Source organism: Chinchilla lanigera, unplaced genomic scaffold, assembly GCF_000276665.1.
Source record: "Chinchilla lanigera isolate Chin_1 unplaced genomic scaffold, ChiLan1.0 scaffold00053, whole genome shotgun sequence".
NCBI classification, from domain to species: domain Eukaryota; kingdom Metazoa; phylum Chordata; class Mammalia; order Rodentia; family Chinchillidae; genus Chinchilla; species Chinchilla lanigera.
Genome location: NW_004955454.1, coordinates 6,703,997 through 6,715,545, shown reverse-complemented (window position 1 = coordinate 6,715,545; position 11,549 = coordinate 6,703,997). Strand labels below are relative to the sequence as shown.

The following is an 11,549-nucleotide window of genomic DNA, read 5'->3' as shown; positions in this document are numbered from 1 at the left end:
TGCTTATGCAATGAAGTATCCAAAAAAAAAAAAAAAAAAAGGTACCAAAATGAACGGGCTCTAGGTTCTTCCGGATAGCTGCACATGTGGAGGCTTGAGGAAGGCTGTGAATGCGTGGGTACCTCAGCTCCAGGGGGCCTCTGCACACGGGAAATTTCAATCTTTCCCTGTGTATTCCTTTATCTGGCTGCTTATTTGTATCTTCTAAAATATGCTTTATAATAAACCAGTAAATATAAACATAATGTTTCCTTGAGTTCTTTTATTTATTTATTTTGATGGTGCCCAAAGTCTATTTGAAAAGTGAAGAGTGAAGGGGTAAGGGAAAAATTGGCTTTGAAGATCAAACTTGGCATGGTGGCACACGCCTGTAATCCCAGCACTCAGGAGGCTGAGGCAGGAGGATGGTTGCAAGTTCGAGGCCCGCCTGGGCTACAAAGTGAGTTTAAGGCTAGCCTGAACTGCATAGTGAAAATTTGTCTCAAAAACAAAACACAAAAACCTGGGGCAAACTTGGGCCAAACAAGAGCAAAAACGCACAAAACTAAAAGTACACTCTGGTCTAGAAGACGGGTAGGCTTCCATGAGGCGTCATGATAGCCGTGTTTCCTTGAGTTCTTCAGCCACTTTGCAAGTTAGTCAAACCCAAAAAGGGAGTTGTGAAAACTCCAACTTGTAGCTGGTTGGCCAGAGTGTCCAAAAGCCCAGGCTGTAAGTGGGTCTGAAGTGGGGGCACTCCTGGGGACTAAGCCCTCAATCTGTGTCTGCTGCAGAATGAATTGCTTATTGGTCAGAAGTCCTCAGACCTCTTGAGGTCGTGAATCTGTGTTGATCGTGGAGTGAAAGCAGAGGAAAAACAAGATACTTTGTTTTTCCCCAACATACATTTAGGGTCAGGAGTGGGGTTTGCTGTAACTTTCCTGGTTCACAGAAACATGAAATTTGGGAAAAGATGAAAGGGTCGGGTATGAAAGTGCTTTATCTGCGTGTGACTATGTAGTCAGCAATAGTATAAAGTCAAAGCTGCACAGTGAGCTGGGAATATAGCTCAGTGGCACAAGCACCTGCCTGGCAAGCGCAAGGTCCTGAGTTCGATCCCCAGTACCACAAAAAAAAAAAAAAAAAGAAAAAAGAAAAAAGCTGCACAGTGTTCAGTTACTGAAGGTAATAAATCTACCAGTGAAATTTAGAGGTGGGGGCTGGGGATTTAGCTCAGCTGCAAAGCGCCTGCCTGGCAAGCGCAAGGTCGTGAGTTCGGTTCCTGGTACCGGAGAAAAACCAAAAAAAAAAAGAAATTTAGAGGTGGTAGCAGACCTAGCTCCCAAAGACTTGACTCACTAGACATGAAAAGAAATGCAAAATAGTAAGAAGCATGCTAAACTCCAATGCCTTGTCTATTGCTATGTGTAATTGCTACAATAAAATAGACTGCTGTGTCAGGCCTCAGCAAGCTGGACCAAGCTCAGATGTCAGTTTGTCTGAGCTCAGACCACTAGCCTCAAAGCTACTCACAAAGGGGAGGATTACGCCAGAGCCGCAGAAAGCTCCTCTAAAAGACCTTGGGTCTTCGGGGAGATGGTCAGCGCGGGAAGAGAAAAACCAAGAGAACTATAAAACTAGAGGGTATGGCGCGGAGGAACTGTTTCATTTTTGTGGTTCAATAACATCAGCTCCCCAAGGAGCCTTTACTATGATTGCGAGGGTAACTTATTTAGGAGCGGTAGCCCTGGTTTTAAATGCAGAGTAGAGCCTGTGTGGGTTGATGAGAACCCACAGCTCAGCATTAAACAGTCACAGGTGGCTATGAATCATGCAGATGCAGACACACAGCAGGTTACTCCTGAGGGAACAGCCAGTCTGGACTGGACAGAAGCCAGTGTGAACTGTGTTTAAACTGCAAAGGGGAGGCTGCCTAACTTTCCCTGTAAGTATCAGTGGAACGGGCCGGGGATATAGCTCAGCGGCATCAGCGCCTACCTGGCAAGTGCAAGGTCCTGGGGTCGATTCCTAGTACAAAAAAAAAAGTACCAACGGAAGCAGCCCAGGTGATACAGCTGAAATGCACCACATGCAAGCCACATGGGGCTGGCTTTGTGATGACTGGGACACTGCCGCACTGCATACGCCTGCTCCTAAGTTACAGCGTGCGATGTGATGAAGGGAGCCCTTTCTCCGTGGGCACATTCTGTGATCGCCATCCTGCAAAAAGGGAATGTTTTATTTCAATTTTTTTTCTGCTTTGATTTGCGGTCTTAACTTCCCAGTATGGGCCTCACTGACATCAAGGATGTTAAAGTGATAAAAATAAACGAGGGGGAGTGTCTGGCGCGGGTCTCGGTGGTGCTGTTTTGTCCTGAAAAGCTCGGTCTCGGCTGTGCCACGCGAGCTATGGAGAGGGACTTTTATGTGCGTTGCTACGTGGGTCACAAAGGCAAGTTCAGTCACGAGTTCCTGGAGTTCGAGCTCCGACCCGATTGGAAATTGAGAAACGCCAACAACAGCAATTACAAAAATGATGCTGTCATCAGAAAAGAGGCCTAGGTACATAAAAGTGTGATGGAGGAACTGAAGAGAATAACTGATGACAGCGAAATTACCAAAGAGGACGATGCCTGTGGCCCCCTCCTGACCGAGTAGGCCTGCAGGAGCTTCACATTGTCACTGGAGATGAGCACATTTCTTTCGCAACATCACAAACTGGTTCTCTTATTGACGTCAACCAGACCAAGGACCCAGAAGGCTTAGGAGTATTTTATCCTCTTGTCCAGGGCCTGAAGTGCTCGGTCTTCCGTCTGCTTGGATTACACTTCAAGATCAAACCAGTTTAGACTGAATATTGGTGTGGACATGCGGGGGTAGGAACAGCTGTTTTAATTACCTTTATCAGGAAATTTTTGGGTATATCAAGGCAATATTTTTTTAGAAGCTATACTTGTCTTTAATAAATGTGATAAAATCCAATTTTTGTTATTTAATAAAAGGTCTGAATGTGTGAAAAAATAAATAAATAAACGAGGGGGGCCCAGGAACTGAGCTCAGGCTACAGTAGGAGTCTGGAGGTGACTCCTGAGGGATGGGAATAATATGATGGTGTTAGAGTAAAGATGTTGTTGAAACTGTGCTGAAGCTCGGCTGGGACAACGGTGTCCCTTATTGTCCTCTGATCTGTTTGTTTGTTTGTTTGAGAGTGTTTCTGTGTAGCCCAGGCTGGCCTTCCCCCAGCAGCCTCCTGAGTGCTGGGATTACAGGTATGCACCACCCGCAGGCTTTTCCCCCTAATCTTAACAGACCTCGAGAAAATCTACTCCACTTATCTCAGCAGGAATTTAAGAAGCCCGAAGGTACAGCCGGTGATGAGAAACCCCAGTGAAAACGGCCAGGGAGTGAGGGCAAGACTCATTAATTGAGGTAAAGGCTGACGCAAGGCCAGTGTCTCCTGGCCCTGCTCCTGGCTAGGAACAAGGGGCTGTGTGCGCAGGAGCAGGAAAAGTGGCCAGGTCAAGGAGAAGAAACTTTTTCTGGGGATTCCTTGACTGGGTACCCCAATGCATGGTGATTCCAAAGCCTGCAGGTGCAATCTTAATGGGGACTGAGCATAGATAGGATGGAGAGAGAGAGGCAACAGATGATAGGACAGGGAGGAACGTTAGGATGAAAATTAGGATTTTTGCTGGGTGTGGTGGCACACGCCTGGAATCCCAGCACTCGGGAGGCTGAGGAGGGAGGATCGTTGCAAGTTCAAGGCCAGCCTGGGCTACAAAGTGAGCTCAAGGCCAGCCTGAACTGCATAGTGAGACCTTGTCTCAAAAAGACAAAAAAAAAGAAAATTGGGGTATTTTGGAACCAACTTTGTGTATGGTGGTAACATCTCCTTTACGTGTACATTGCTTGTTTATTTGTTTTTATGGTACTAAGAATTGAACCTGTGCATTTTCCACTGAGGTATAGTCTCACAGTCTCAGCCCTTTGTTTGAGACGGGTTTTCATTAGGTTACTAAGTTGCCCTGGCTGGGCTTGAACTTGCTATCTGCTTGCCTCAGTCTTCCATAGCACTGGGCTTGTAGGCATGTGCAATTACACCTGGCTACCTGAAGTTTTATGAGAATGGACGTTACCTCTGGCCGGGGAACACTTCCCCTGCATAGTACTGCAACACAGAAGACATGCAAATCTACTCTTCAAGCAATAGTGCTTGGACATGCCAAATAAAAACTGATAGATTGTCCAAGCCCACATACTGTAGAACAGAAGCTGGGCAAGGTAGCGCACAACTGTAGTCTCAGTTACCCAAGAGGCTGAAGCAAGAGGGTCACTTGAGCCCAAAAGTTCTAGATCAGCCTGAGCAACATAGTGAGATCCCATCTCCATTAAAAAAGAGAAAGAAAGAAAGAAAGAATGAAAGAAAGAAAGAAAAGAAAAAGAAACTGGAGTGCTATGGGAAGGAATTCTCTATTGGATAGCCCTATGGGGAGACTAGAGCGGACTTACAGTAAAACTCTGTGAGTGTGCAATGGGGCATCGGGACTTTGGCCAAGGTAATTGCCACCTGAGGGGCATTTACCACCTTATTATGAGACAATAATTAAAGCTAAACTGCCAGGTATGGTGGCACATGCCTGAAATCCCAGCACTCATGAGGCTGAGGCAGGAGGTTTGTTGCAAGTTTGAGGCCAGCCTGAGCTACAAAGTGAGCTCAATGCCAGCCTGAACTGCATAGCAAGACCCTATCTCAAAAAGACAAAAAAAAAAAAAAGCTAACCTGATTACTATCAAGAACATACAAAGAACTAAAAAAATCAGTCCCCCTCAAATTCAAAGACCCAATCCAAAAGTGGGCATTTGAGATGAATACATACTTTTCAGATGAAGAAATACAAACAGCAAATAAATATGTGGAAAAGTGTTCAGCCTCATTGGTCATTTGAGAGATGTGAATTAAAACCACACTGCGATTCCATCTCACCCCAGAAAGAATGCCTATCATCAAGAAATCAACCAACAACAAATGTCAGAGGGGCTGTGGGGAAAAAGGATCCTTTCTCCACTGCTGGTGGGAGTACAGACTGGTGCAACCACTGTGGAAATCAGTGTGGAGATTCCTCAAAAAGCTAAAACTAGATATCCCACTGGACCCAGCTATTCCCCTTCTGGGTATCTTTCTGAAAGAATTAAAAGCATCACACCATGGCGATATATGCGCACCCATGTTTATAGTGGCACAGTTTGCAATAGCTAAATCTTGGGAACAGCCCAAGTGCCCATCAACTGATGAATAGATAAGGAAGATGTGGTTTTTTTAAAAAAAAATACAATGGAGTAGTACTCTGCCACAAAGAAGGATAAGCTTGAGACATTCCTAGGTAAATGAATACACCCTGAGACCATACTCTTAAGTGAAATATTCTTTTTTTTTTTTTGTCTTTTCAAGACAGGGTCTTGCTATGCAGTTCAAACTGGCCTTGAGCTCTGGTTGCAGCCCAGGCTGGTTTTGAACTCATAACGATTCTCCTGCCTCAGCCTCCCAAGTGCTGGGATTACAGGTGTGTGCCACCATGCCCAGCTTAAGTGAAATAAATTGGACACACATGTATAAATACTGCATCATTTCTCTGGTGTGAGAAACCAAAAGTGTGAATAAGGACCAAAATGTATATTAGGTATTGTGAAATAGGAAGAAAATGTTCCAGTAGGGAGGGGGACAAGAAAGCGGGGAGGGGAAAAGAAAGAAGGGATAAGTAAAAAAATGAGCAAAGAAGGAAAAAATGGGAGCAAAAGTTTTGTTAAAAATGAGGAGGGGAGGGGTTGAAAGGAGGATAGGGGAATGGGGGAAAAAGAAATAAATTATATGTACAGGTAGAAATTCCCCATGATGAATGTGATCATTATGTTTATCTAAAATGTACCAATAAAATCTGATTGCAGACAAGAATAAAGCTAAGCCATGACTGAAAACCATGAGATACCCAGGCTGTCTTGAGTAAAATGTCAGAGAAGTACCCTGGCGGGGACGGCAGTGGACAAGGAGCTCCGTGGTGATGGGGAGTGGTTCATGGTGGGTCAGGCCACCTGGAAGGTGCAAGGAGGAGGTGCTCTGGGGCAGCAGCCTCCTTCCCCAGCAAGGACTCTGGACCCCGTGAGGAGCCACATGACAGTTCCAGATGAAAAGTCAGTATCTTCCTTAAAAGGCTGCTTGCTGCCTAGCCAGGTGTGGTGGCACATACCTGTAACCTCAGCTACCCAGGAGGCTAAGGCAGGAAGATTGGAAGTTTGAGTCCAGCCTGGGCGACTTAATGAGACCCTGTCTCAAAAAAACAGAGAAGCAGGGTGTGGTGGCACACACCTGTCATCCCAGCACTTGGGAGGCAGAGGCAGGAGGATTGTTGCGAGTTTGAGGCCAGCCTGGGCTACAAAGTGAGCTGAAGGCCAGCCTGAACTGTATAGCATAGCAAGACCCTGTCTCAAAAAGACAAAAAAAAAAAAAGAGAGAGAGAAGAGCTGGGGATGTAGCTCAATGTGAAGACCCTGGGTTTAATCCCTAATAATATATGGAGAAGGAAACGCATGAAGAGAGAAAAATAAAAGAAAGGAAGGAAGGAAGGAAGGAAGGAAGGAAGGAAGGAAGGAAGGGAGAAAGAAAGAAAGAAAGAAAAAAAGAAAGAAAGAAAGATGCTACTCTGATTTAAAAAAGAAAAAGAATCAGCCTGCTGCAGCTGGACTGAGTGGTTAGCGACTTGCTGAATAAATAGAAGTGGTAGAAGCCCCTGTATTTAGATTTTCACTGACTCACGGGCAGTGAGCAATGGCCTAGTCACATCGTCAGGCAGAAAGGCAATAAGCACACCCTCGCCTGTTCATGAGATGCGCATGGGAGGCACAACCTGTGAAAGTTTAAGGGGTACATTGACGTAGGACACGTCACGGACCATCACATAAACGCCCTTCCAGGTTCAAAAGGGGACTGGTGTGGACGAGCAGATGTCCCTGTGTGCTCAGGTAAGGAGGCCACCAGGATGCATAACGTGAGTAGATGGTGGGCCCTGGATGAATGCAGAGATGGGCTAAATCCAGAAGGGTTCCTCTTATACCCACATAGACACAAAACGCCAGTAAGGACTGTTCTGTCTGCCAGAAGTAGAGGCGGACTGCCCGTGTCTGTGAGGGAGATCCCCTGGGGATCAGAGAGCTGGCAGGGAGATCACACTGGACTGACGCCGTGGCCCTGGGTGTTCTAAATGGAGCCTGACAAGAATAGCTACTCACTCTTATTCTGTTCTTCAGAATTTTTTTTTTTTGTACCAGGAATCGAACTCAGGACCTTGTACTTGCCAGGCAGGTGCTTGTGCCGCTGAGCTGTATCCCCGGCTCACTCTTACTCTGGACTGGGCTTTGCACACCCAGTGGGGCATACAGGTGCCCAAAGTGCTATTCAAGAGTTGTAGCAAAAAATACAACAATTTGACCCTCTGAGTTACATTTCTATGGACCGAGTGACACATTTTATGGTCCAACTTCAAACAGTCACAACAACCAGGCATAGTGGCGCATGTCTGTAATCCCAGCCCTCGGGAGGCTGAGGCAGGAGGATCGCTGTGAGTTTGTGGTCAGCCTGGGCTACAAAGTAAGTTCAGGGCCAGCTTGACCTGCATAGCAAGACCCTGTCTCAAAAAACTAAAAACAACAACAAAACAAAAAATCAAATAGTGACAACATGTTTCATTTCCACTCACAGTGAGAGTTTAACAGAGAATAGAATGGGCTGTTAAAACATTTCTGAAAAGGGAAGATAAAGGCAGGTGGGGCTGGCTCTTCTGTCTTGTGAGTGTGCTCACACTCAGTGTCAGGTGCTAAGGGAGGGGCCACCAGGTAAACTCTTCTGCTTCTCTCGGGATTTGGGGAAGAAGGAGGGGCAGATACTGGTGCAACTGTACAATTTTCCCCCACATCACCTTGACTTTCTTTCTCCTTTGCCTGGTACAGCAGTCCCAGGACCAGGAATGCAACTGTACGTGCTGGAATCAGGGGTGATTCCTAAGCAGGAAACACCAACTATATATTTAAATAGTAGGCCGGGCGTGGTGGCGCACGCCTTTAATCCCAGCACTCGGGAGGCTGAGGCAGAAGGATCGCTGCGAGTTCGAGACCAGCCTGGGCTACAAAGGGAGCGCAAGGCCAGCCTGAACTGCATAGCGAGACCCTGTCTCAAATACATACATACACACATACATACATACTGTTATGGCTCATATGTAGATGTCCTCCCAAAGCCTTATATGTCCGTAGATGGGGCTTTTTGGAGGTGGCTGAATTTAGGGCTTGTGAATGTCCATTAGGGATGGGTGAATATAGATCAAGGGTGTGATAACTGGATTAGTCCACTGATTGGCTAGCGTTGCTCTGGGTGTGGATAATGGGAAGCCCCCGCCCTTGGTGTGGGTGGCGCAAACCGGTAGGCTTGTAGCCTGAATGGAGTAAAAGGGAAAGATGGAGGGCAGGCTGCTGCTGCTTGCTGCCTTCTGCCTACCCTGCCAAGGACTGTTTGTGCTCTTGTTGCCCCTCTGCCGGGCTACCCAGCCTTACAGCCGGCTGACTGCACTGAAACCTCCGCAAACTGCGAGCCACATAAACCTTCCTTCCCTTAACTTGGGCATTTTGTCCCAGCAATGAGAAAAGTAACTAAGGCAAATACCTATATTAGAACTCCTAATAACTGAGCTGTGGGTGTAGCTCAGTAGTGCAATGTTTGGCTAGTATGCATGAGGTCCTGGGTTCAATCCCCAGTACAAAAAGGAAAGAAAGAAAGAAAGAAAGCTAGCCAGGCATGGTGATGTACCTCTGTAATCCCAGCACTCGGGAGGCTGAGGGAGGATCATTGTGAGTTTGAGACCAGCCTGGGCTACAAAGGGAGCTCAAGGCCAGCCTGAACTGCATAGTGAGACCCTGTCTCAAAAAGACAAAAAAAAAAAAAAAAAAGAAAAAAAGAAAGAAAGAAAAGAAAGGAAGAAAGGAAGAGTGCTCCAGCTGAGCATGGTGGTACATACCTGTAATCTCAGCTCCTCAGAAGACTGAGGAAGGAGGATCACCAATTCAAGGTCAACCTGGGTGAATTAGTGAGACCTTGTTTCAAAATGAAAAACGAAAAGGGCCGGGAGGTAGGTAGAGTGGCCCCATTTTAATGGAGGCTCCGATCAGGAGATCACGCTGTCTCTTAGCTCAGTTGTGCCAGAACTATGCAGGAGTGAAGCCATGTGTTTGCAGAGAACCGCTCCTGCTTCGGGGCTGTTACTGGCCACGTCAGTCCATATGCTCCAGCTCCTTCGGTCACTGCTGCCCAAATCAAAGGAGCCCATTTGTCTTGGTAAAAAGGAAAAAGGACTTATTCAACGTTATTTCTGAGGAGACGGAGGGCCCTCCCCACCCAAATCACCGTCTCCCGTGTACAGGAGTCTTAAGGTCTTTTAGACCAAGAAACTGTGGGGGAGGGGATACAAGGAGAAGACGGACTTCCGGAACTGGATTTAGCCCGGGGTTAGCCAAACAACACTCCTGGTGTTAGTATCTACATAGTCTATGCCTTTGTGGTGGGGGAGTGGTTTATATCCTAGGTCTGGGGAAGTTTGGAGAAGCCACTTGTCTCTAAAGAAAAAAGTTCTAACTTTTAAAGTTCCTTTTTACCGCGCTGGTTATAGTCTCACTCTGACCTGGGAGACGTATTTATTCTGGATTATTATTTTTTTCCCCCGAATGCATGCTAGGCAAGTGTTCCACCACTGAGGTACATCCCCAGTCCTTTAAAAATCTTGAGACAGGGTCAGAATCCTTGCAGGGTTTCACGTTTCTGGAGGCCAAGCAGCTGCGAGCTGAGGACGCCATGTAGGAGCCAAAGCTGCACTTCCTGCGTGGCACTCTCTGGCCGGATGGGCCCCTCAGATGAGCACCGTGTCCCAGGCCGGGGCCAGCAGCTCAGCCTCCAGCAGCAGCCCCGCCATCTGCAGTGGGCTCATACTCCGCGGCTCCCAGCAGCCAGGTCTGACGGCCCAGACAGCAACCACAGCAGCCAAAGTGACCACGGGCTCTGTCACAGGGCACACATGGGGGCTTCAGTCGGGGAGGTGATACCAAGTCCTCAAAGCCTGCCATCACTTACCAGGAGCCTCAGGGAACCCATCCAGCGCATCAGCGGCCTTCACTTTTATAAGATGAAGCAATTTTTATAGTGTGCTCAGAACCAGCGCACAGCTCTGTGAAGGTTTCCACTTTTTGTTTTGAGTCAGGGCCTCACTACAGTCCAGACTGGGCTTGAACTCACTATGTAGCCCAGACTGGCCTCAGACTCACAGCAATCCTCCTGCCTCAGCCTCCTCCATGCTGGGATTGTATTTTGTTTTGTTTTGTTTTTGTTTTTGTTTTATTGTCTTTTTGAGATAGGGTCTCGCTGTGCAGTTCAGGTTGGCCTTGAGCTCACTTTGTAGCCCAGGCTGGTCTCAAACTCACAGTGATCCTCCTGCTTCAGCCTCCCAAGTGCTGGGATTACAGGCATGTGCCACCATGCCCGGCCAGATGCTGGGATAGTAGACATGTGCCGCTATTCCCGGCATCTGTGAAGGTTTCAATAAAGTGTTAGAACAATGCAAAATCGCAAATGGATTAGTCTAATCAAGAAGTTCATATTGAAGAACTGGGAGATCAACTCTGATCAAGTTACTGTAGTATGAAAATATGGCTGATAATGAAAGTATAAAGTATAAAACCATAAATTAAACTTCTCATTAATAGCTTTAGTGCTTCACAGTGGCAATGGAAGAGGATTTTCCAACTTTATAGAGTTCACTGAGATGACATAGAACTGGGACAGATGTTTGTGTGGCTTGCTTAAACCAGCTGTCGGATGTTATTACTTGTGAGTTAATGACAGTAAAGTGATTTTCTTTAAAAAGAAAAATTCTTGGGCAGGGCCATATGACCCAGGCTAGCATTAAACTTGTAATCCTCCTGCCTCAGCCTCTTGCCTCAGCCCCCAGAGCAGCTGATATTACAGGCATGAACCACTATGGCCAGCAGGCATAATTATTAACTACTGAATGGGATTCCAGCAAACCCATTCCTCCTCCTCCTCCTTCTTCCGCAATATTGGGTATTGAGCCAGGGCCCTTATAGTAAGCTACATCCTCAGCCTTTTTCTTGCTCCTTATTTTGAGACAGGGTTTAGCTACATCATTAAGTTGCTTGAACTTGGGATCCTCCTGCTTCAACCTCCCAGAGTGCAGGAATCATGTCTTTTTTTTTTTTTTGGTTTTTCTCCGGTACCAGGAACTGAACTCACGACCTTGCGCTTGCCAGGCAGGCGCTTTTGCCGCTGAGCTAAATCCCCAGCCCAGAGTGCAGGAATCATGAACAAGTGCCGTCATACCAGCTTTTCTGTGTTGTGTGTGTTGAGGGTAGAACCCAGGGCCTCACACACACTTGGCAAGTGCTTTACCACTGAGCTGTGTCCCCAGCTACTAGTATTATACACAGACAAGTTAGGTAGAAGTTAATATACAGACAGAGAA

General features: G+C 46.7%; 1 pseudogene; it reads left to right on the top strand.

Moving 5' to 3' along the window:
• The first annotated feature begins 2,388 nt into the window (after positions 1–2,388).
• LOC102014414 lies at positions 2,389–2,828 on the top strand (annotated as a pseudogene).
• The last annotated feature ends 8,721 nt before the right edge of the window (positions 2,829–11,549 follow it).